The sequence below is a fragment of the Pseudophryne corroboree genome, chromosome 10, assembly GCF_028390025.1.
Source record: "Pseudophryne corroboree isolate aPseCor3 chromosome 10, aPseCor3.hap2, whole genome shotgun sequence".
NCBI classification, from domain to species: domain Eukaryota; kingdom Metazoa; phylum Chordata; class Amphibia; order Anura; family Myobatrachidae; genus Pseudophryne; species Pseudophryne corroboree.
The window spans coordinates 89828764-89853710 of record NC_086453.1 but is presented as its reverse complement, the minus strand read 5'-3'; positions in this window follow the sequence as shown (position 1 = coordinate 89853710).

The window sequence follows — 24947 nt, the reverse complement described above, 5'->3', positions numbered from 1 at the left end:
TTTGTGTCGGCCACTAGGGTCGCTAATCTTACTCACACAGCTACCTCATTGCGCCTCTTTTTTTCTTTGCGTCATGTGCTGTTTGGGGAGGGTTTTTTGGAAGGGACATCCTGCGTGACACTGCAGTGCCACTCCTAGATGGGCCCGGTGTTTGTGTCGGCCACTAGGGTCGCTTATCTTACTCACACAGCGACCTCGGTGCAAATTTTAGGACTAAAAATAATATTGTGAGGTGTGAGGTATTCAGAATAGACTGAAAATGAGTGTAAATTATGGTTTTTGAGGTTAATAATACTTTGGGATCAAAATGACCCCCAAATTCTATGATTTAAGCTGTTTTTTAGTGTTTTTTGAAAAAAACACCCGAATCCAAAACACACCCGAATCCGACAAAAAAAATTCGGTGAGGTTTTGCCAAAACGCGTTCGAACCCAAAACACGGCCGCGGAACCGAACCCAAAACCAAAACACAAAACCCGAAAAATTTCAGGCGCTCATCTCTAGTTAATAATACCGTAGGTGCAAAATTACCCCCAAATTCTGTGATTTTAGCGGTTTTTATGGGTTTTTTTAAAATCATCCAGATCCAAAACCAAAACCAATACACGAATGGGTGATTTTAGCAAAGCCAAGCTAAAACCAAAACACGAAAGTGGAATTAGAACCAAAACCAGAACACAAAACACGAAAAAAGTGCCAGCCGCACATCTCATATATATATATATATTTAACACCAGGGCTCAAGCTGCCACAATAGATGGACTTGTTAACAGATGTAATATGCTGTAGCTGAAGATACCATCTCATCAGCATTTAGATGGGAGGTATACTATACCACACTTTAGTGCGCACGGCCTTACTGTAAAACTATTGCATTCCCCGATACACTTCACCAGATGTAGAGGGCTGCAAATCATACTAGTCAACCTTCGGGCTGGCTGACTAGTAACATAAACCTTTTTTTTTTTTTAAATGAAAAATGATTTCCCTTTTCCTCTAAATTCCAGTCATAGCCTAATTGTGTCAGTTTGTTTTACACAGAGTTTATCTATAATTATCTTCTACTGCTATAAATGTTTAAACAGATGGACTAAGATGACAGTAACAGATGGATTTGATACTTTTGGGTGCATAAAAAAGGAAGAAAAAAACAGCTATCACTTAGCAGCATTATAACTGTGCAGTGTTGTGTCTTGTGTCCTTTTAATGGCATTTTTGGAAATATTGAAGTTAATCAGTCCCAACATTTTAGCGGAAAGCGAAATGCAGAGAAAATTATCCTGCCTAGCCTCCAAACCACACACCAAACCCAGCTAACTTCACCAAATCCGTCCCATTTGCCAAATCATTTTAAAGTCACACCCTTTTTGTGATGGGCCACACCCCTTTCGTGGTGTGAAATGCTTAACTATTAGAAGATATACATTAGCAAGTTTTGTTCTGTACATTATTGCTGGCAGAGAACTTTCCTTCACTAAGGAACTAAAACCTGAAAAAAATTAATGCAGAAAGTGACTCACACTGTACTGTTTTCTTGAATGCCAGTAATGCTGGTCCCCATTAGGGGATCTGGAATGCCCTGGTCTATTTCACTTGCAAATTCTTCTAAGCCAAAGGTGCACTTAAAACAACAATTTTATTGTTTACAATGAGGTGGCCACATTTCTATTTATATACAGGGCTGCTGAGAGCAACCACGGGCCTGGGTACTGAAAGAGAGGGGGGGCGGGCTAAACAGAATTTTTTCTGGTGGCAGAGGCCACACGGGAACAGCCCCCCCAACAACTGACCCTCAAATGAGCCAGGGCCTGGGTAATTAGAAAAGGCACCTGCCCCATATTTGGTGCCCCTGTGTATGTATATATATATATATATATATATATATATATAGGATAATGTAATGGGCGGCACTCCAAAGGATTTTCAATAAATGAAACAGCTCACCAGGCCGATTAGCTGATTAGCTAATCGGCCTGGTGAGCTGTTTCATTTATTGAAAATCCTTTGGAGTGCCGCCCATTACATTATCCTGTTTGCTGGGCCTTGCAGTGCCACGGGAAGGCACCCAGGTATTTGTTTTCTGCTGTAGGAGTGCCGGTCACAATTGTTTTATATATATATATATATATATATATATATATATATATGTTGTATTACCCCATAGCCTTTCCGTGTAGTGGAATAGACACACTCCAGCGAATATGTATACAGATTCAGCGGCACTTAGGGATATGCACAAAACTGGGGGGGGGAAAAAATAGATAGATAGATAGATAGATAGATAGATAGATAGATAGATAGATAGATAGATAGATAGATAGATAGATAGATAGATAGATAGATATGATAGATATAAAAAAACCATTGTGTCTTAATTATATTACAAAGAATATTGAAAGAGTATTATAATGCTGAAAGAGTATTGTCGGGAATAAGAGCCTTTATACCCGACAATCCCATCTTTTAGGCCTGATTCAGAGATAGATGCAAAATGTGACGTAGCTGCGTCTTTGTACGTAACAGATCTGACATGATATACAAATGTCGTATTCACTGTCTTTTGTATAGAGACCCCCACCACTACGCAGCACCAGATCGCACCTTCGGACCTCTGAATCACCCTATGACTGCTCAGAATGTCTATCACAACTAAGACGCCAGGTCCAGTAAAACTGTGTCCCAAGTCCTAGTTGCAGGCTGCGACGTGCCCCTGAAACGGTCTGTGCAAACATAGGCACTGAGTCCATCTCTGAATCTGCGTCCATCCCTTTCTGATTTGGGGCATTGCTTTCGAATTTATTGGAGCACTTTGGGGACTTAACATATCTCCAGTTTTAAACTGGGAATAACAGTGGTGAAGTAGGTCCCGATCTGTAAGCATGCACAAGATCATCTTGTAACCTCAGAAAATACAGAGCTAACGTATGTCTTTTACACTCTGGCTATAGCAGGCTCTCCGCTGGGATCAACAATTCCCTCTGTGAACTGTCAGCTTTTTATGGCACCTGACAACTCTCCCTGATAGATTGGCAGCTATTTGCTAATACTGGCAGCTCTCTCTGTTAGACATGAAGCTTTCTCTAAGTGATTTGCAGCCTCTCCCATTAGCTCTAGTCTCTCTCTACTATGTGGCCTTTTTGTCCTCGCATCTCCTCCCAGCACTTAACTCCATCATACTCTCACAGGGACTGTCTCCCATCAGTTTCGCTTAGTGAGACGACATTTCCAGCGATGGCAACACCACCCTCCCTATGGCCACTCTCCAACACTTCTCTTCCTCCACTTTTGTGCCAGTCTCTATTTTGGACTCTGACTTCACTTCTTCCAATCTCGCTCCTAAATCCTGCTGAGACATTTGCAGTTCCAAAAGTAGCGTTGGGTGGTTCCATTTTGCAGATGGCACTTCTTCCCCTGTCACTGAACTCCTGAAATACAACTCATTTAGGAACCTGCTGACATCGGACACAGTGCTATTCCCCCCTGAGTGTAGCACTCACAGGGGATTATGGAGTGGAGCAAATCCCAAAGCAGCACAGGTGCAGGTACACAGGACCCAACGTATGGGTGTCCAGCGCACATGAACCTTCAACAATGCTTCCCCAAACCTGCAATAACATATTAAACCTATTTGAAATGAGTGTGGTATAGAATATCTACAGTATGTAGGTCGACAGTCAATAGGTCAATACCAAATGGCCGACATGCAGTAGGTCGACAGGTACAAAAAAGGTCAACAGGTAAACGATCTACAGTGGCTAAGGATGACAGGTACAAAAAAAAATCAACAGGCTCAAAAGGTCGACATGATAACGGTCGACACACAAATAGTCGACACAATTATATTGGTCAATGTTGTATGTTTGGTAATATGTCACTGACATTAGTCGAAACATTTACCATCATGGGCTCACTTCATTCACCACGATTTGGCCAAGGTGGCTCGTTTCTGCTGCTGCTTCACTCACCACAGGTTACTATTCCCAATCATAGTCCACATGGATAGTAACTCATGCTAATAATAAGAAAACGTGTCAAAAAAATAAATAAAATATGTCGACCATTGTCACGTCAAGCTATTGAGCATTGGCCCTCATTCCGAGTTGATCGATCGCAAGGCGATTTTAGCAGAGTTGCTCACGCTAAGCCGCCGCCTACTGGGAGTGTATCTTAGCATCTTAAAATTGCGAACGATGTATTCGCAATATTGCGATTACAAACTACTTAGCAGTTTCAGAGTAGCTCCACACTTACTCGGCATCTGCGATCAGTTCAGTGCTTGTCGTTCCTGGTTTGACGTCACAAACACACCCAGCGTTCGCCCAGACACTCCCCCGTTTCCCCGGCCACTCCTGCGTTTTTTCCGGAAACGGTAGCGTTTTTTCCCGCACGCCCTTAAAACGGCCTGTTTCCGCCCAGTAACACCCATTTCCTGTCAATCACACTACGATCGCCGGAGCGATGAAAAAGCCGTGAGTAAAAATACTATCTCCATTGTAAAATTACTTGGCGCAGTCGCAGTGCGAATATTGCGCATGCGTACTAAGCGGAATTTCACTGCGATGCGATGAAAAATACCGAGCGAACGACTCGGAATGAGGGCCCTTATTATTATTATTATTATTATTATTATTATTATTACAACAACACATCTTGGGGTTTTCTTCATACTGTATATACTGTATAATCCAGGCATAAAGCATTCCCCCTAGAGTATGCACAGTGAATTACATTCAATGTATGCAGGGGAACTGGTTTCTTTATATTAGCCAGCAAGTCACTAAAATATTCCCAATAGTATATTAAAAGCTCCTTCTCCCCTACTGCAGATCGTTATTAATTATCTTTAGAGGGATTTATAAGCCAAACATTCATTAGTGTTTCAATCCAGAAAGTCAAAAGAAAATATTTGAGTTGCTCTAGTTCTTAAAAGGACAGATCAATATAATATGGCCGTTCTGCGCCAGGGATTTCTGAGAAGATGTTGATATTGTAAGGTGGTAAAAATCAACACTGAATGCCATTAGGGTCTGTGTTTACCAGGCTATAGAGATTTATTCACTGTGGGAAATTAAACACAGTTAGGAAGGTTTGCCAGTGTAAAGCAGCAAGGCTTCAGCTGAGAATTTACATTTCTTCCTTCTGTCCAAAACAGGTAAGTCACAATCAATATACAGTAAGTATTGGGTAACCATTATGCCTGTTGCATACAATATGAAATATTATGTGAAATAAGCTGATGAATGATGGAGCCCTCAAGCCCAATCTAGGCAGAGCTCAGGCTGCCGGAGGCAATAATAAAATTGGTAAGCAGCGAAGTAACCGATAGGCCTCGCACATTTCATGGATTTAAATTCTATATGGCACAGTCATGTGGAATTGCCAGTTTTAGGAAAAGCATACAGGCTGTTGGGTCTAAAGGTGCCCACACACAGTAAGATTTTTTTAAATGATGTGGGTGTTTCTGTCCGATCAGAACGACACATAGTTTAAAGGCGGTCCATGTGTAGGCATGTAAACGACGCGATGTGCGCACCCGTGGGTCGTTCGTGACCTCCTCAGATCACTTGAACATGCAGAAAGATCTGAGGAGGTGGCGAATGATGCCATGCTGCGGAATGCATGGCCTCGCTGCCCACCCCCTCCCCCGCTTGCTGTTGCAAGCATCAGCAAGTGTGCTGCCGCCCTGTGTTGCTGGATGACACATCGCTCCATGTGTGAGGGCCTTCAGAGATCAGCATCTTGCATACCACCCAACTGTCTCACGGTGGGGGTAGTTGGGAGACCCTCTCACCCGCTGCATAGCAGTGGTAAATAGACACTGTGTGCGTGTGCATGTCATCTTTTCACCTGAGAGAGGGACAGGGGGTATGCAAGTAGCTCACAGAGGGCTCGGCATGCCCTGCACAGCAGTGAAAACCATGGACGTGCAGGAGGCACTGGCTAGTACCAGAACCAGATGTACATGCAATATATGAGCCAAAGGGTACATCTGGGCATTATACACAGGTGCAGCAGTATAAACTCCTAGAAATTTGGCGAGTTTTGATCAGAGATGTGCAGAAAACGTAGTCAGGTAAGGCACTGCCTCCCTGCTATAGACTTTTTTACTCCAGAGTTTTGGCTATAAAAATTATTAGAATAATGCAAAGAAGATATTTCAATCATATTATTTGTATTTTTCACATACTTTACACAGTCAAAACTCAGGCACAAACGTTAGTATGACAGGAAAGGCTCTGCCTCACCCCACCTCCCCTTCCTCATGTCCTGGTGGTTCCATGGTCCTCCTCCATTTACAGCCCACCCCTCCTGGTACTCACACACGCTGTGTATGTTGGACAGCATGCATCCCCTCCTCGGGTCCCAGTAGCTTCCTTTTCCGGTACAGCATATGTGATGTCATGCTGTCACCACTGCTGAAGTGAAGAAGTGCCATGAAGAGGAGCAGGCTCTGTGCATCTTGAAGACAATATGAGAGGGGACTGGAGGGACAAGAGAGCTGGAGTATCTGAGTCAGAAATGTGTATAAGGGGCACTACTGTGGGTATTATGTGTAAGGGGCACTACTATTGTGGGCAATATGTGTAAGGGGCACTACTACTTTGGGCATTCTGTATATAAGCGGCACTACTACTGTGGGCATTTTGTGTATAAATTGCACTACTACTGTGTAGTGATGAGCGGGTTCGGTTTCTCGGAAACCGAACCCCCCCGAACTTCACCCTTTTTACACGGGTCCGAGGCATACTCGGATTCTCCCGTATGGCTCGGTTAACCCGAGCGCCCCCGAACGTCATCATCCCGCTGTCGGATTCTCGCGAGATTCGGATTCTATATAAGCAGCCGCGCGTCGCCTCCATTTTCACTCGTGCATTGGAAATGTTAGGGAGAGGACGTGGCTGGCGTCATCTCCGTGTATTGTTGATGCAAATATTTGTGCTTGCTTTACTTATTGCTTAATTGTGGGGACTGGGGAGCAGCTGTATAATATAGGAGGAGTACAGTGCAGAGTTTTGCTGATCAGTGACCACCAGTTTTATCCGTTCTCTGCATGAAAAAAACGCTCCTTATCTGTGCTCAGTGTGCTGCATATATCTGTGCTCACACTGCTTAATTGTGGGGACTGGGGAGCAGCTGTATTATATAGCAGGAGTACAGTGCAGAGTTTTGCTGACAGTGACCAGCAGTATACGTTGTCTGCCTGAAAAACGCTCCTTATCTGTGCTCACATTGTGCTGCATATATCTGTGCTCACACTGCTTAATTGTGGGGACTGGGGAGCAGCTGTATTATATAGCAGGAGTACAGTGCAGAGTTTTGCTGACAGTGACCACCAGTATACGTTGTCTGCCTGAAAAACACTCCATATCTGTGCTCAGTGTGCTGCTTTATTGTGGGGACTGGGGACCACCAGTATAATATTATATAGGAGGAGTACAGTGCAGAGTTTTGCTGACAGTGACCACCAGTATACGTTGTCTGCCTGAAAAACACTCCATATCTGTGCTGCATTGTAGACAGTATACAGTAGGAGTACAGTGCATAATTTTGCTGACCACCAGTATATAATATATAGGAGTACGGTACAGAAGGCCACTGCTGTACCTACCTCTGTGTCGTCAAGTATACTATCCATCCATACCTGTGGTGCATTTCAGTTTTGCACAGTTTGCTGACCACCAGTATATAATATATAGCATTACGGTACAGTAGGCCACTGCTGTACCTACCTCTGTGTCGTCAAGTATACTATCCATCTACATTCTATACCTGTGGTGCATTTTAGTTTTGCAGTTTGCTGACACAGTGACCACCAGTATATATAGCAGTACGGTACGGAAGGCCACTGCTGTACCTACCTCTGTGTCGTCAAGTATACTATCCATCTACATTCTATACCTGTGGTGCATTTTAGTTTTGCAGTTTGCTGACACAGTGACCACCAGTATATATAGCAGTACGGTACGGAAGGCCACTGCTGTACCTACCTCTGTGTCGTCAAGTATACTATCCATCTACATTCTATACCTGTGGTGCATTTTAGTTTTGCAGTTTGCTGACACAGTGACCACCAGTATATATAGCAGTACGGTACGGAAGGCCACTGCTGTACCTACCTCTGTGTCGTCAAGTATACTATCCATCTACATTCTATACCTGTGGTGCATTTTAGTTTTGCAGTTTGCTGACACAGTGACCACCAGTATATATAGCAGTATGGTACGGAAGGCCACTGTTGTACCTAACTCTGTGTCATCAAGTATACTATCCATCTACATTCTATACCTGTGGTGCATTTTAGTTTTGCAGTTTGCTGACACAGTGACCACCAGTATATATAGCAGGACGGTACGGTAGGCCACTGCTGTACCTACCTATGTGTCGTCAAGTATACTATCCATCTACATTCTATACCTGTGGTGCATTTTAGTTTTGCAGTTTGCTGACACAGTGACCACCAGTATATATAGCAGTACGGTACGGAAGGCCACTGCTGTACCTAACTCTGTGTCGTCAAGTTTACTATCCATCTACATTCTATACCTGTGGTGCATTTTAGTTTTGCAGTTTGCTGACACAGTGACCACCAGTATATATAGCAGTACGGTACGGAAGGCCACTGCTGTACCTACCTCTGTGTCGTCAAGTATACTATCCATCTACATTCTATACCTGTGGTGCATTTTAGTTTTGCAGTTTGCTGACACAGTGACCACCAGTATATATAGCAGTACGGTACGGAAGGCCACTGCTGTACCTACCTCTGTGTCGTCAAGTATACTATCCATCTACATTCTATACCTGTGGTGCATTTTAGTTTTGCAGTTTGCTGACACAGTGACCACCAGTATATATAGCAGTACGGTACGGAAGGCCACTGCTGTACCTACCTCTGTGTCGTCAAGTATACTATCCATCTACATTCTATACCTGTGGTGCATTTTAGTTTTGCAGTTTGCTGACACAGTGACCACCAGTATATATAGCAGTACGGTACGGAAGGCCACTGCTGTACCTACCTCAGTGTCGTCAAGTATACTATCCATCTACATTCTATACCTGTGGTGCATTTTAGTTTTGCAGTTTGCTGACACAGTGACCACCAGTATATATAGCAGTATGGTACGGAAGGCCACTGCTGTACCTAACTCTGTGTCGTCAAGTATACTATCCATCTACATTCTATACCTGTGGTGCATTTTAGTTTTGCAGTTTGCTGACACAGTGACCACCAGTATATATAGCAGGACGGTACGGTAGGCCACTGCTGTACCTACCTATGTGTCGTCAAGTATACTATCCATCTAGATTCTATACCTGTGGTGCATTTCAGTTGTGCAGTTTGCTGACACAGTGACCACCAGTATATATAGCAGTACGGTACGGAAGGCCACTGCTGTACCTACCTCTGTGTCGTCAAGTATACTATCCATCTACATTCTATACCTGTGGTGCATTTTAGTTTTGCAGTTTGCTGACACAGTGACCACCAGTATATATAGCAGTACGGTACGGAAGGCCACTGCTGTACCTAACTCTGTGTCGTCAAGTTTACTATCCATCTACATTCTATACCTATGGTGCATTTTAGTTTTGCAGTTTGCTGACACAGTGACCACCAGTATATATAGCAGTACGGTACGGAAGGCCACTGCTGTACCTACCTCTGTGTCGTCAAGTATACTATCCATCTACATTCTATACCTGTGGTGCATTTTAGTTTTGCAGTTTGCTGACACAGTGACCACCAGTATATATAGCAGTACGGTACGGAAGGCCACTGCTGTACCTACCTCTGTGTAGTCAAGTATACTATCCATCTACATTCTATACCTGTGGTGCATTTTAGTTTTGCAGTTTGCTGACACAGTGACCACCAGTATATATAGCAGTACGGTACGGAAGGCCACTGCTGTACCTACCTCTGTGTCGTCAAGTATACTATCCATCTACATTCTATACCTGTGGTGCATTTTAGTTTTGCAGTTTGCTGACACAGTGACCACCGGTATATATAGCAGTACGGTATGGAAGGCCACTGCTGTACCTACCTCTGTGTCGTCAAGTATACTATCCATCGGAAAGGCAGCACAAACTGTGAGCTCCACAGTAACTGAGGAGATATACCCTTAAAAACCATCCCTGGTCTCCCGAGACCCCTCCAAATTCGATCCCCCTGACCGAGGGAACACTCATCGGTGGTGGGCTAGCGCTGCGGAATCGGGGAGCCTGTATACTGGCTCCCGCGGGTTGCGGCCTACCCACCACTCTGAAGCCAGGGCCTAAATTTCGGACTCCCACGCGGCGGGCCGTCCGGAGCTCCAGCCCCAGGTACGACCCTGAAGTGCCTAGATTTGGGCCCCCTGAGAGCGGACCCCCCTCCCCAGACTGCCGAGACATCACAACACTGCGGGAGAGAGGAGGACAGGCCGGAACACAGACGCTGTAGATCCGGAGCTCCGGGGGCGGCGGCCATTTTGGGTCTCGGGGCCCGTGACGAAGTAGAGGATACGAGGCCCGACGACTTCCATCAACTGCAGAGGTGAGCCGCTCCCGTGGCATACTCTCCCCCACCAACGCCCGCACTACACACAGGCAGACGACCGCTGCTGGTTACCCCACGCTGACCACCAACGGGGACGCAGCACCACAGCACCTCCGCAAGCTTCTCCCTGGGGCTGGTCCTCGGTCCCAGGCCTGCCGTCACCTATCCTTCCTCGGGGGCATTAATACCACCTGGTGTAGTGGCTCTGCAAGACGGTGCGGCCGGGCGGCCTTCCCTGACTATCTCGCCCGCTGCGACCTTCGCTCCAACCCAACGCCGGGGGCTCGAATTGGCCGCTGACCCCTCTCGTGAGCGCCGTGCCTGACGCGGCCGAAACAGGACGACCCGGAGCGCCCTACAGCCCTCGGTCCTCCTTCAATGTGACCTGCTGGGTGGCCCATGACCTGCGAGCCCCATCTGGACGCTGGGGAGCTCCTTTCACGGCCCCAGGAAGACAAGGCACCCCTTACAGGCCTTGGCTGCAGCTATCCTGATCCTCACAGATGCTACCATCTTCTCTCCCTCCCCCCCCTGCCTTTGTGTTAAGCTTAGTGGGGTGCCCCCATCTCTCCCTACAGGGGCTCTATCTGCTCAGACCCCCCCCCCCCCTTCCCCTCAGTATTGCATCTTGATACAGCCTGCTGGAGTTTTCTGATAGTTCACTACTGTGCTGGACTTTTCTGTATTACAATCTACAAGACCGGGGGCGCCATCTCCTGGCCAGTGCCTACGACTGCGCCTGCATTATACCTCAGTCTTTTATGATACTATTTAGCAGGGACATGGGCTGCTGAATGCCTGTGGGCGCGACCCTGGGGATCTTGTTTATGAGCTTATGCTTATTCTCATTACCTGTTTCGTGATGGATCACTGACTATTCATGCTATTGCTCAGTTCTGCCCTATGACCTCTTCTAGTTCCGGGATTGTCACACACCATGCCTAAGTCCAAGTCCAAGAAAACTACATCTTCTGCGGAAATATCCTCCTTTATTTCTAAGATGAAGTCTAGTGCCACTAAATTAACGGCCGCTCCTCCTCCCGCCCCGGCTTCGGAATCTGAGGAAGACTCGCCTGTCCCGGACCCCTCCATGAAAGATTGCATTTCCTCTATTCTGACTGAAATGAAATAGTTGAAACAGGCTTTCCATTCGGAGATCCATAAAGCCATCTCCGGGCTCAAGGCGGAGATATCTGATCTCGGGGCCCGCACTAATGATGCTGAACAGAAAATTGACGAAGTCATTACCTTCCAACAGGAACTGGAACTTTCGGTCCACGTTATGCAGGAAGATATCTACCTACTCCAAGACCAACAGGAAGACGCAGATAACCGCGCGCGACGTAATAACCTACGTATTAAATACATTCCGGAATCGGTGGAACCGACACAACTGGAGGATTTTCTCCTCCGGTTTTTTCAACACCTCCTGCCAGATGTTCCGCGTGAGCAGTTCCTCCTGGACAGGACTCATCGCGCCCTGCGCCAAAAACCCTTAACATCGTCCCCTCCAAGAGACGTAGTGTTACGGTGTCACTACTTCAAAACCAAGGACAGGATTTTAACGGCTGCCCGGAATAAGGACTTGTGTCTGTTTGAAACGCATAAGCTAATGGTGTTTCAGGACTTATCCCCTACTACTCTTAAGAGGCGCTTCGGTCTGCGGGCGTACACCCAAATCCTTAGAGATAATCAAATCCGCTACAGATGGGGTTACCCCTTTGCCCTAATTGTGCAGCTTGATGGGAAGAGACTAATGGCACGTTCCAAGGAGGAGGCTCACCGGCTTCTTCTGAGACTTAACCTATTCCCCCCGGAGTCCGATAAACCTTCCTCCCCGCAGGATGCACCAGATCTTCGACGCACTCCAAACTCACCCCTCCCGCAGTGAGCACCTCGACGCTTGTGGTCGACAGTCCCGGCAAAGACCTCTGCAAGGCGTCACCCTTCGTGAACGTTTCTTCACAGCTGCACTGATGGGTTGCTACTTGTCATTTTCTAATGTTGTGCACACTAGTTTAGAGGTTTTAAAAGTTCCTTCTCCTTCTGAGCTCATATAATTGAACATATGTTCTCTCTGTTTATTAGATTCTAAAGTGGTTCATTACGGTTATTTGTTGCTACGACCCCCTTGGTCGCCCCCCCCCCCCCCTGTTTGGTTGGTGGGCCCCTTGGTGTTCGGAGCCGTGCCCCCCCACCGAGCCATTATAGTCAGTTTTGAGCATAAGAGAGAATTCCTCTCCCTTAATACCCCATACGGGAGCTCAAACATACGGACCCGTACGAAGCGTACAATGGGTCTATGGTTCGGTGAGATATACATGTTCATTTCATTTTGTACTGTTTTCAATGTTTCTTTCCTCTTTTTTTTTCTTCTTCTTTCTCTGCTTCCCACTCCCCCTCTTCCCCTCGTTCCCCAGGGAGATCATCCATGGGCCCTTAGGGCCTTTCGAGTTCTGCTTTTACCTGTAGTGTCATGTCTGTTAACGTAATATCCTATAATGTGAAGGGTCTCAATAGTCCCCAAAAGAGGTCCAAATGATTTCTTTTTCTGAAACAGGTGGGGGGAGATCTGGTATTCCTCCAAGAGACACACTTTAGAGGTACTTCCCACCCTGAACTACGTTCTAGACGCCACCCTGTCGCTATACACGCCTGTGATCACACCCAGAAGAAAAGAGGGGTTGCCATATTGATTCCCGCCCATTTACACTTAGAACCAGAAAAAATCGTTAAGGACAAACGCGGTAGATTTCTTATTATAGTAGGCAAGCTTAACAATGTTCCCATCACTTTGGTCAATATCTACGCCCCCAATGTTAACCAGGCCTCGTTTTTTGCCTCTTTAGATTCTAAAATTGCCCAATGTAGGAAAGGCGACATCTTAATGGCAGGGGATTTCAACACTATACTTCATCATAGTCTTGATCGCTCCCACTCCCTCCCATTATCCCAGTCCCACACAAATACGCGCAATTCCAGAGCCTTGCAGTCCCTACTCAAAAACCACCTACTATTTGATTCCTGGAGGGTGGTCGACCCTTTAGTTAAAGATTACACATTTTTCTCCCCAGTTCACAATCTATATACTAGAATTGACATGATTATGGTTGGGAGGGACCTCACTTCTAGAATCCAGAAATGCTGTATTCATCCAATTACGTGGTCCGACCACGCCCCGATATCTTTGACTCTGTCTGGGCTGGCTCGCAATCTCTCCCCCCCCTCCTGGTCCCTTAATGATGCCCTTCTCCAACAGTCCGATGTGCCGCAGCAAACTACTCAGGCATTAACTGATTATTTTAATGAGAACCAAACACCTGGTATATCTGACATGACCCTGTGGGAGGCGCATAAAGCGGTCCTCCGGGGCCACTTTATTCAGATCGCGGCCAGGATCACCAAACAGCGCTCCCAAAAGATCTTAGAGCTGACTGACCAACTCCACCATTTGGAGGAGGTTCATAAGTCTTCTCTAAACCCTGCCGATTTAGACAAGCTACTTAAAGTTAGGGGTGAACTTAATATGCTATTATCTCATAAGACTGAACAATGCCTTAGACGTCTTAACCAGATTTACTATGAAAAAGGAGATAAAGCAGATAAACTTCTGGCTAGAAAGTTGAGGGCTCAGATCTCTTCCAAAAATATCTTATCTATTCGCACCAAACAGGGAACATTAACTCATGACCCTGACCACATTTTGGGTGAATTTGAGGAATTTTATAAATCATTATATAACACGGAAGCGGCCCCTTCATCTTCATCATCATCACCGAGATTCAATGAGGGGATTGAATCCCTCTTAGATAAATGTAACCTACCATCCCTGAGTAGCTCGACAGTCTCTCAGTTAGGCTCAGATATAACTATGGAGGAAATAGATAATGCACTTAAAACTCAGAAATCGGGTAAGGCCCCTGGTCCTGATGGGATGTCAATTATGTATTACAAGAAATTTAAGGGGATCCTATTACCCCACCTTTGTAGGCTTTTTAATGATTTCCTCAGAGGTAACCCTCTGTCGCCCTGTACACTGGAGGCACGAGTAGTTTTAATCCATAAACCTGGGAAGGACCCCAACTCCTGTGCTAGTTACCGCCCCATCTCGTTACTAAATAACGATATTAAACTCTTTGCCAAAATCCTAGCCTTGAGACTAAACTCAGTTCTCCCGCGTTTGATACACGCTGATCAGGTGGGCTTCGTCCCAGGCCGACAAGCTAGAGACAACACCCGCAGAACCATTGATTTAGTCCATCTTATTAACAAAGCTAGATTACCTTCTCTCCTTCTCTCGCTTGATGCAGAGAAGGCTTTTGATAAAATACTTTGGCCCTTCATGTTCGCCACTCTGCGTAGGTTCGGCCTGGGGGGAAGCCTACTCCAGGGTATTCAGGCACTCTACTCCAACCCCTCCGCCAGGGTTCGGGTTAATGGCAAGGACTCTCACCTCTTCCACATCAACAACGGTACACGTCAGGGGTGTCCCCTGTCACCGTTAATTTTTGCTATGACCATCGAACCCCTGGCGTGTATGGTTAGGGCCAACCCCGATATTAAGGGTATCTCTGTTGGTGACGAGGAGTTTAAACTGTCATTATTTGCAGACGATGTTCTGTTAACTCTCTCCTCCCCCAATATATCTATCCCCAACCTATTTAAAACCCTATCTTCATACTCTCACTATTCGGGATATCGCATCAATTATTCCAAATTGGAGGCCCTCCCCTTGCATCTCAATGAGGATACCAGATCTCTCCTAGCTGCTAACTTTAATTTTTCTTGGCGCTCCAAGAAAATCAAATACTTGGGCGTGTTCATCACGAACTCCTACGACTCTCTATACTCTGAAAATTTTCCAGCCCTATTTAAGTATATAGAGTCGGACCTTCGTGCTTGGGACAAACAGATTATAGCCTGGTTCGGACGGATTGTCTCAGTAAAGATGAACATCCTACCCAGGCTCTTGTATCTGATTCAAACAATCCCCGTATGCATCCCCGCTGAGGCTTTATGTCAAATGCAGAGACTCTTCCTAAAATTTGTATGGGCTGGTAAGCCTCCTAGAATTAGGACCTCCACCCTGGTGCGTGACCCACTAGCTGGAGGCAGAGGATTGCCGGACATTCGTAAATATTATCATGCAACTCACCTGAGCCAGGCTGTCGCCTGGTTCTCTCCAGCGCCCCATCTACCCTGGATTCGGATTGAGCGTCTGGCGGCCGGGGTTTCCACTTTGGTCTCCCTACTCACGCCGGCCAAGCCAATACGGCCAATACAAGCGTGTGTCCCCTCCACTAAATTCACCTGCTCCCTGTGGCATTTCTGCATTCGGCATTATGGTCTATCCACTTTCCCTTCGCCCATCACTTCCATTTGGGATAATCAGGATTTCCCCCCTGGTTCCACCCTAAGGTCCCATTCGTGGCTTCACCTGAACCCGCGTCCGGGACTGGTGTTCGATTTTATAGAAGGTTCCTCCTGGAGCTCCCTCCATTCTCTGTGTGACAAATATGACATCTCCCAATCTGTATTTTACGAATATTTACAAATCCGCTCCTTCTTAAGCTCCCTTCCCAAATCCCAGGTTATTCGGCAACTCACCCCTTTGGAGCGTCTTTGTATTTATTCTCCTATGCGGCAGGGTATTATTTCTATACTTTATGGTTTACTACGTTCTTTGAAGGCAGCGACCATACTTCCCCATGAGCGTAAATGGGAACAGGACCTTGCCCCCCCCCCCCTGCAGAGGACTCATGGGAAACCATTAGACAAAATGTAGCCCAGTCCTCAATCTCCTCCTTAGTGAAGGAAAACTCCTATAAAGTCTATACAAGATGGTATCGGGTCCCTGCAACACTACATAGGATTTTTCCCGGGTCAACCCCATTGTGTTGGCGTGGGTGCGGCCAAGTTGGAGATTTTAAACACATCTGGTGGTCATGCCCCAAAATACGCACGTTCTGGGCTCAGGTGGAAACCCTTATTGGATCTATTTTCTGTTCGCTGATAACCTTGAGCCCCTGGTCGGCCCTACTGGGTCTACCTTTGTCCAATCTAGATAACCAGGCGAGCAGCCTGGTACTCCAAATTTTACATGCTCGCCAAGATGTGATAGCTAAAAATTGGAAAAAAACCAAATACCCCCCCCCTCAGGAGCATGCTAACTAGCTCAAAATATGGCATATTTCCATGATGGAGAAAATCCAAGCTTCCTTGTGGGGACAGGTCAGACAGAAATACAGAAGGCCTCTGGGGAACTCTGGCTTTCACCTATACTATGCCTCTAATGCCGGGGTGTGATATTCTACGTCAAAATGGGTCCCAATAATCAAAAGAGGTACTATACTGTCCACAGTTGTAAAGATGGTAAAGATTGCAGTTAGGGGGTGCTACTCCCCAAGGCATGACTCTACCTTGTATGTTCCTGAGATGATCCCCCCACTCTCCCATCCCCCCTCCCCTTTCTCTCTTCCTCTCTCTTCTTCTCTTCATCTTTGATTTTCTCTTCTTATCCTTCTCTTTACTTTTCCGTTCAAACACAGAAAAACTTGTCGATATATATATGATATTGATGATGTACTACCCCTGTTGTTGTTACATTTGGTTGTTCCCCACGGGATAAACATGTATGTGATTTTGAATTTATTTGAAATCATCTCCTGTTTGATTTGTAGCAGCTTATTCGACTCCTCTTCAATTAAAAATATTGCATTAAAAAAAGTATACTATCCATCTACATTCTATACCTGTGGTGCATTTAGTTTTGCAGTTTGCTGACAGTGACCACCAGTATATATAGCAGTACGGTACGGAAGGCCACTGCTGTACCTACCTCTGTGTGCGTCAAGTATGCTATCCATCTAGAATCTATACCTGTGGTGCATTTTAGTTTTGCAGTTTGCTGACAGGGACCACCAGTATATATAGCAGTAAGGTACGGAAGGCCACTGCTGTACCTGCCTCTGTGTCGTCAAGTATTCTATCCATCTAGATTCTATACCTGTGGTGCATTTTAGTTTTGCAGTTTGCTGACAGTGACCACCAGTATATATAGCAGTACGGTACGGTAGGCCACTGCTGTACCTACCTCTGTGTCGTCAAGTATACTATCCATCTAGATTCTATACCTGTGGTGGATTTCAGTTGTGCAGTTTGCTGACACAGTGACCACCAGTATATATAACAGGACGGTACGGTAGGCCACTGCTGTACCTACCTCTGTGTCGTCAAGTATACTATCCATCTAGATTCTATACCTGTGGTGCATTTTAGTTTTGCAGTTTGCTGACACAGTGACCACCAGTATATATAGCAGTACGGTACGGAAGGCCACTGCTGTACCTAACTCTGTGTCGTCAAGTTTACTATCCATCTACATTCTATACCTGTGGAGCATTTTAGTGTTGCAGTTTGCTGACACAGTGTCCACCAATATATATAGCAGTACGGTACGGAAGGCCACTGCTGTACCTACCTCTGTGTCGTCAAGTATACTATCCTTCTACATTCTATACCTGTGGTGCATTTTAGTTTTGCAGTTTGCTGACACAGTGACCACCAGTATATATAGCAGTACGGTACGGAAGGCCACTGCTGTACCTAACTCTGTGTCGTCAAGTTTACTATCCATCTACATTCTATACCTGTGGAGCATTTTAGTGTTGCAGTTTGCTGACACAGTGTCCACCAATATATATAGCAGTACGGTACGGAAGGCCACTGCTGTACCTACCTCTGTGTCGTCAAGTATACTATCCATCTACATTCTATACCTGTGGTGCATTTTAGTTTTGCAGTTTGCTGACACAGTGACCACCAGTATATATAGCAGTACGGTATGGAAGGCCACTGCTGTACCTACCTCTGTGTCGTCAAGTATACTATCCATCTACATTCTATACCTGTGGTGCATTTTAGTTTTGCAGTTTGCTGACACAGTGACCACCAGTATATATAGCAGTATGGTACGGAGGGCCACTGCTGTACCTAACTCTGTGTCGTCAAGTTTACTATCCATCTACATTCTATACCTGTGGTGCATTTTTGTTTTGCAGTTTGCTGACACAGTGACCACCAGTATATATAGCAGTACGGTACGGAAGGCCACTGCTGTACCTACTTCTGTGTCGTCAAGTATACTATCCATCTAGATTCTATACCTGTGGTGCATTTTAGTTTTGCAGTTTGCTGACAGTGACCACCAGTATATATAGCAGTACGGTACGGTAGGCCACTGCTGTACCTACCTCTGTGTCGTCAAGTATACTATCCATCTACATTCTATACCTGTGGTGCATTTTAGTTTTGCAGTTTGCTGACAGTGACCACCAGTATATATAGCAGGACGGTACGGTAGGCCACTGCTGTACCTACCTCTGTGTCGTCAAGTATACTATCCATCTAGATTCTATACCTGTGGTGCATTTCAGTTGTGCAGTTTGCTGACACAGTGACCACCAGTATATATAGCAGTACGGTACGGAAGGCCACTGCTGTACCTACCTCTGTGTCGTCAAGTATACTATCCATCTACATTCTATACCTGTGGTGCATTTTAGTTTTGCAGTTTGCTGACACAGTGACCACCAGTATATATAGCAGTAAGGTACGGAAGGCCACTGCTGTACCTAACTCTGTGTCGTCAAGTTTACTATCCATCTACATTCTATACCTGTGGTGCATTTTAGTGTTGCAGTTTGCTGACACAGTGTCCACCAATATATATAGCAGTACGGTACGGAAGGCCACTGCTGTACCTACCTCTGTGTCGTCAAGTATACTATCCATCTACATTCTATACCTGTGGTGCATTTTAGTTTTGCAGTTTGCTGACACAGTGACCACCAGTATATATAGCAGTACGGTATGGAAGGCCACTGCTGTACCTACCTCTGTGTCATCAAGTATACTATCCATCTACATTCTATACCTGTGGTGCATTTTAGTTTTGCAGTTTGCTGACACAGTGACCACCAGTATATATAGCAGTATGGTACGGAAGGCCACTGCTGTACCTAACTCTGTGTCGTCAAGTTTACTATCCATCTACATTCTATACCTGTGGTGCATTTTTGTTTTGCAGTTTGCTGACACAGTGACCACCAGTATATATAGCAGTACGGTACGGAAGGCCACTGCTGTACCTACTTCTGTGTCGTCAAGTATACTATCCATCTAGATTCTATACCTGTGGTGCATTTTAGTTTTGCAGTTTGCTGACAGTGACCACCAGTATATATAGCAGTACGGTACGGTAGGCCACTGCTGTACCTACCTCTGTGTCGTCAAGTATACTATCCATCTACATTCTATACCTGTGGTGCATTTTAGTTTTGCAGTTTGCTGACAGTGACCACCAGTATATATAGCAGGACGGTACGGTAGGCCACTGCTGTACCTACCTCTGTGTCGTCAAGTATACTATCCATCTAGATTCTATACCTGTGGTGCATTTCAGTTGTGCAGTTTGCTGACACAGTGACCACCAGTATATATAGCAGTACGGTACGGAAGGCCACTGCTGTACCTAACTCTGTGTCGTCAAGTTTACTATCCATCTACATTCTATACCTGTGGTGCATTTTAGTGTTGCAGTTTGCTGACACAGTGTCCACCAATATATATAGCAGTACGGTACGGAAGGCCACTGCTGTACCTACCTCTGTGTCGTCAAGTATACTATCCATCTACATTCTATACCTGTGGTGCATTTTAGTTTTGCAGTTTGCTGACACAGTGACCACCAGTATATATAGCAGTACAGTACGGAAGACCACTGCTGTACCTACCTCTGTGTCGTCAAGTATACTATCCATCCAAATACTATACCTGTGGTGCATTTTAGTTTTGCAGTTTGCTGACACAGTGACCACCAGTATATATAGCAGTACGGTACGGAAGGCCACTGCTGTACCTACCTCTGTGTCGTCAAGTATAGTATCCATCTACATTCTATACCTGTGGTGCATTTTAGTTTTGCAGTTTGCTGACACAGTGACCACCAGTATATATAACAGTACGGTATGGAAGGCCACTGCTGTACCTACCTCTGTGTCATCAAGTATACTATCCATCTACATTCTATACCTGTGGTGCATTTTAGTTTTGCAGTTTACTGACACAGTGACCACCAGTATATATAGCAGTACGGTACGGAAGGCCACTGCTGTACCTAACTCTGTGTCGTCAAGTTTACTATCCATCTTCATTCTATACCTGTGGTGCATTTTTGTTTTGCAGTTTGCTGACACAGTGACCACCAGTATATATAGCAGTACGGTATGGAAGGCCACTGCTGTACCTACCTCTGTGTCGTCAAGTATACTATCCATCTACATTCTATACCTGTGGTGCATTTTAGTTTTGCAGTTTGCTGACACAGTGACCACCAGTATATACAGCAGTACGGTACGGAAGGCCACTGCTGTACCTACCTCTGTGTCGTCAAGTATACTATCCATCTACATTCTATACCTGTGGTGCATTTTAGTTTTGCAGTTTGCTGACACAGTGACCACCAGTATATATAGCAGTACGGTACGGAAGGCCACTGCTGTACCTAACTCTGTGTCGTCAAGTTTACTATCCATCTACATTCTATACCTGTGGTGCATTTTAGTTTTGCTGTTTGCTGACACAGTGACCACCAGTATATATAGCAGTGCGGTACGGAAGGCCACTGCTGTACCTACCTCTGTGTCGTCAAGTATACTATCCATCTACATTCTATACCTGTGGTGCATTTTAGTTTTGCAGTTTGCTGACACAGTGACCACCAGTATATATAACAGTACGGTACGGAAGGCCACTGCTGTACCTACCTCTGTGTCGTCAAGTATACTATCCATCTACATTCTATACCTGTGGTGCATTTTAGTTTTGCAGTTTGCTGACACAGTGACCACCAGTATATATAGCAGTACGGTACGGTAGGCCACTGCTGTACCTACCTCTGTGTCGTCAAGTATACTATCCATCTAGATTCTATACCTGTGGTGCATTTCAGTTGTGCAGTTTGCTGACACAGTGACCACCAGTATATATAGCAGTACGGTACGGAAGGCCACTGCTGTACCTACCTCTGTGTCGTCAAGTATACTATCCATCTACATTCTATACCTGTGGTGCATTTTAGTTTTGCAGTTTGCTGACAGTGACCACCAGTATATTTAGCAGTACGGTACGGTAGGCCACTGCTGTACCTAACTCTGTGTCGTCAAGTATACTATCCATCTACATTCTATACCTGTGGTGCATTTTAGTTTTGCAGTTTGCTGACACAGTGACCACCAGTATATATAGCAGTACGGTACGGTATGCCACTGCTGTACCTACCTCTGTGTCGTCAAGTATACTATCCATCTAGACCTGTGGTGCATTTCAGTTGTGCAGTTTGCTGACACAGTGACCACCAGTATATATAGCAGTACGGTACGGAAGGCCACTGCTGTACCTACCTCTGTGTCGTCAAGTATACTATCCATCTAGATTCTATACCTGTGGTGCATTTTAGTTTTGCAGTTTGCTGACAGTGACCACCAGTATATATAGCAGTACGGTACGGTAGGCCACTGCTGTACCTACCTCTGTGTCGTCAAGTATACTATCCATCTACATTCTATACCTGTGGTGCATTTTAGTTTTGCAGTTTGCTGACAGTGACCACCAGTATATATAGCAGGACTGTACGGTAGGCCACTGCTGTACCTTCCTCTGTGTCATCAAGTTTACTATCCATCTAGATTCTATACCTGTGGTGCATTTCAGTTGTGCAGTTTGCTGACACAGTGACCACCAGTATATATAGCAGTACGGTACGGAAGGCCACTGCTGTACCTATCTCTGTGTCGTCAAGTATACTATCCATCTACATTCTATACCTGTGGTGCATTTCAGTTGTGCGCAGTATATATAGTAGTAGGCCATTGCATTGATACTGGCATATAATTCCACACATTAAAAAATGGAGAACAAAAATGTGGAGGTTAAAATAGGGAAAGATCAAGATCCACTTCCACCTCGTGCTGAAGCTGCTGCCACTACTCATGGCCGAGACGATGAAATGCCATCAACGTCGTCTGCCAAGGCCGATGCCCAATGTCATAGTAGAGAGCATGTAAAATCCAAAAAACAAAAGTTCAGTAAAATGACCCAAAAATCAAAATTGAAAGCGTCTGATGAGAAGCGTAAACTTGCCAATATGCCATTTACGACACGGAGTGGCAAGGAACGGCTGAGGCCCTGGCCTATGTTCATGGCTAGTGGTTCAGATTCACATGAGGATGGAAGCACTCATCCTCTCGCTAGAAAAATGAAAAGACTTAAGCTGGCAAAAGCACAGCAAAGAACTGTGCGTTCTTCTAAATCACAAATCCCCAAGGAGAGTCCAATTGTGTCGGTTGCGATGCCTGACCTTCCCAACACTGGACGGGAAGAGCTTGCGCCTTCCACCGTTTGCACGCCCCCTGCAAGTGCTGGAAGGAGCACCCGCAGTCCAGTTCCTGATAGTCAAATTGAAGATGTCACTGTTGAAGTACACCAGGATGAGGATATGGGTGTTGCTGGCGCTGGGGAGGAAATTGACAAGGAGGATTCTGATGGTGAGGTGGTTTGTTTAAGTCAGGCACCCGGGGAGACACCTGTTGTCCGTGGGACGAATATGGCCAATGACATGCCTGGTCAAAATACAAAAAAAATCAGCTCTTCGGTGTGGAATTATTTCAACACAAATGCGGACAACAGGTGTCAAGCCGTGTGTTGCCTTTGTTAAGCTGTAATAAGTAGGGGTAAGGACGTTAACCACCTCGGAAAATCCTCCCTTATACGTCACCTGCAGCGCATTCATCATAAGTCAGTGACAAGTTCAAAAACTTTGGATGACAGCGGAAGCAGTCCACTGACCACTAAATCCCTTCCTCTTGTAACCAAGCTCCTGCAAACCACACCACCAACTCCCTCAGTGTCAATTTCCTGCTTACACTGGAAAGCCAATAGTCCTGCAGGCCATGTCACTGGCAAGTCTGACGAGTCCTCTCCTGCCTGGGATTCCTCCGATGCATCCTTGAGTGTAACGCCTACTGCTGCTGGCGCTGCTGTTGTTGCTGCTGGGAGTCGATCGTCATCCCAGAGGGGAAGTCGGAAGACCACTTGTACTACTTCCAGTAAGCAATTGACTGTCCAACAGTCCTTTGCAAAATATCACAGCAGTCATCCTGCTGCAAAGCAGATAACTCAGGCCTTGGCAGCCTGGGCGATGAGAAACGTGGTTCCGGTATCCACCGTTAATTCAGAGGCAACTAGAGACTTGATTGAGGTACTGTGTCCCCAGTACCAAATACCATCTAGGTTCCATTTCTCTAGGCAGGCGATACCGAAAATGTACACAGACCTCAGAAAAAGAGTCACCAGTGTCCTAAAATGCAGTTGTACCCAATGTCCACTTAACCACGGACATGTGGACAAGTGGAGCAGGGCAGACTCAGGACTATATGACTGTGACAGCCCACTGGGTAGATGTATTGCCTCCCGCAGCAAGAACAGCAGCGGCGGCACCAGTAGCAGCATCTCGCAAACGCCAACTCGTTCCTAGGCAGGCTACGCTTTGTATCACCGCTTTCCAGAAGAGGCACACAGCTGACAACCTCTTACGGAAACTGAGGAAGATCATCGCAGAATGGCTTACCCCAATTGGACTCTCCTGGGGATTTGTGACATCGGACAACGCCAGCAATATTGTGCGTGCATTACATCTGGGCAAATTCCAGCACGTCCCATGTTTTGCACATACATTGAATTTGGTGGTGCAGAATTATTTAAAAAACAACAGGGGCGTGCAAGAGATGCTGTCGGCGGCCCGAAGAATTGCGGGCCACTTTCGGCATTCAGCCACCGCGTGCCGAACACTGGAGCACCACCAAACATTCCTGAACCTGCCCTGCCATCATCTGAAGCAAGAGGTGGTAACGAGGTGGAATTCAACCCTCTATATGCTTCAGAGGATGGAGGAGCAGCAAAAGGCCATTCAAGCCTATACATCTGCCCATGATATAGGCAAAGGAGGGGGAATGCACCTGACTCAAGTGCAGTGGAGAATGATTTCAACGTTGTGCAAGGTTCTGCATCCCTTTGAACTTGCCACACGTGAAGTCAGTTCAGACACTGCCAGCCTGAGTCAGGTCATTCCCCTCATCAGGCTTTTGCAGAAGAAGCTGGAGACATTGAAGGAGGAGCTAAAACAGAGCGATTCCGCTAGGCATGTGGGACTTGTGGATGGAGCCCTTAATTCGCTTAACCAGGATTCACGGGTGGTCAATCTGTTGAAATCAGAGCACTACATTTTGGCCACCGTGCTCGATCCTAGATTTAAAACCTACGTTGTATCTCTCTTTCCGGCAGA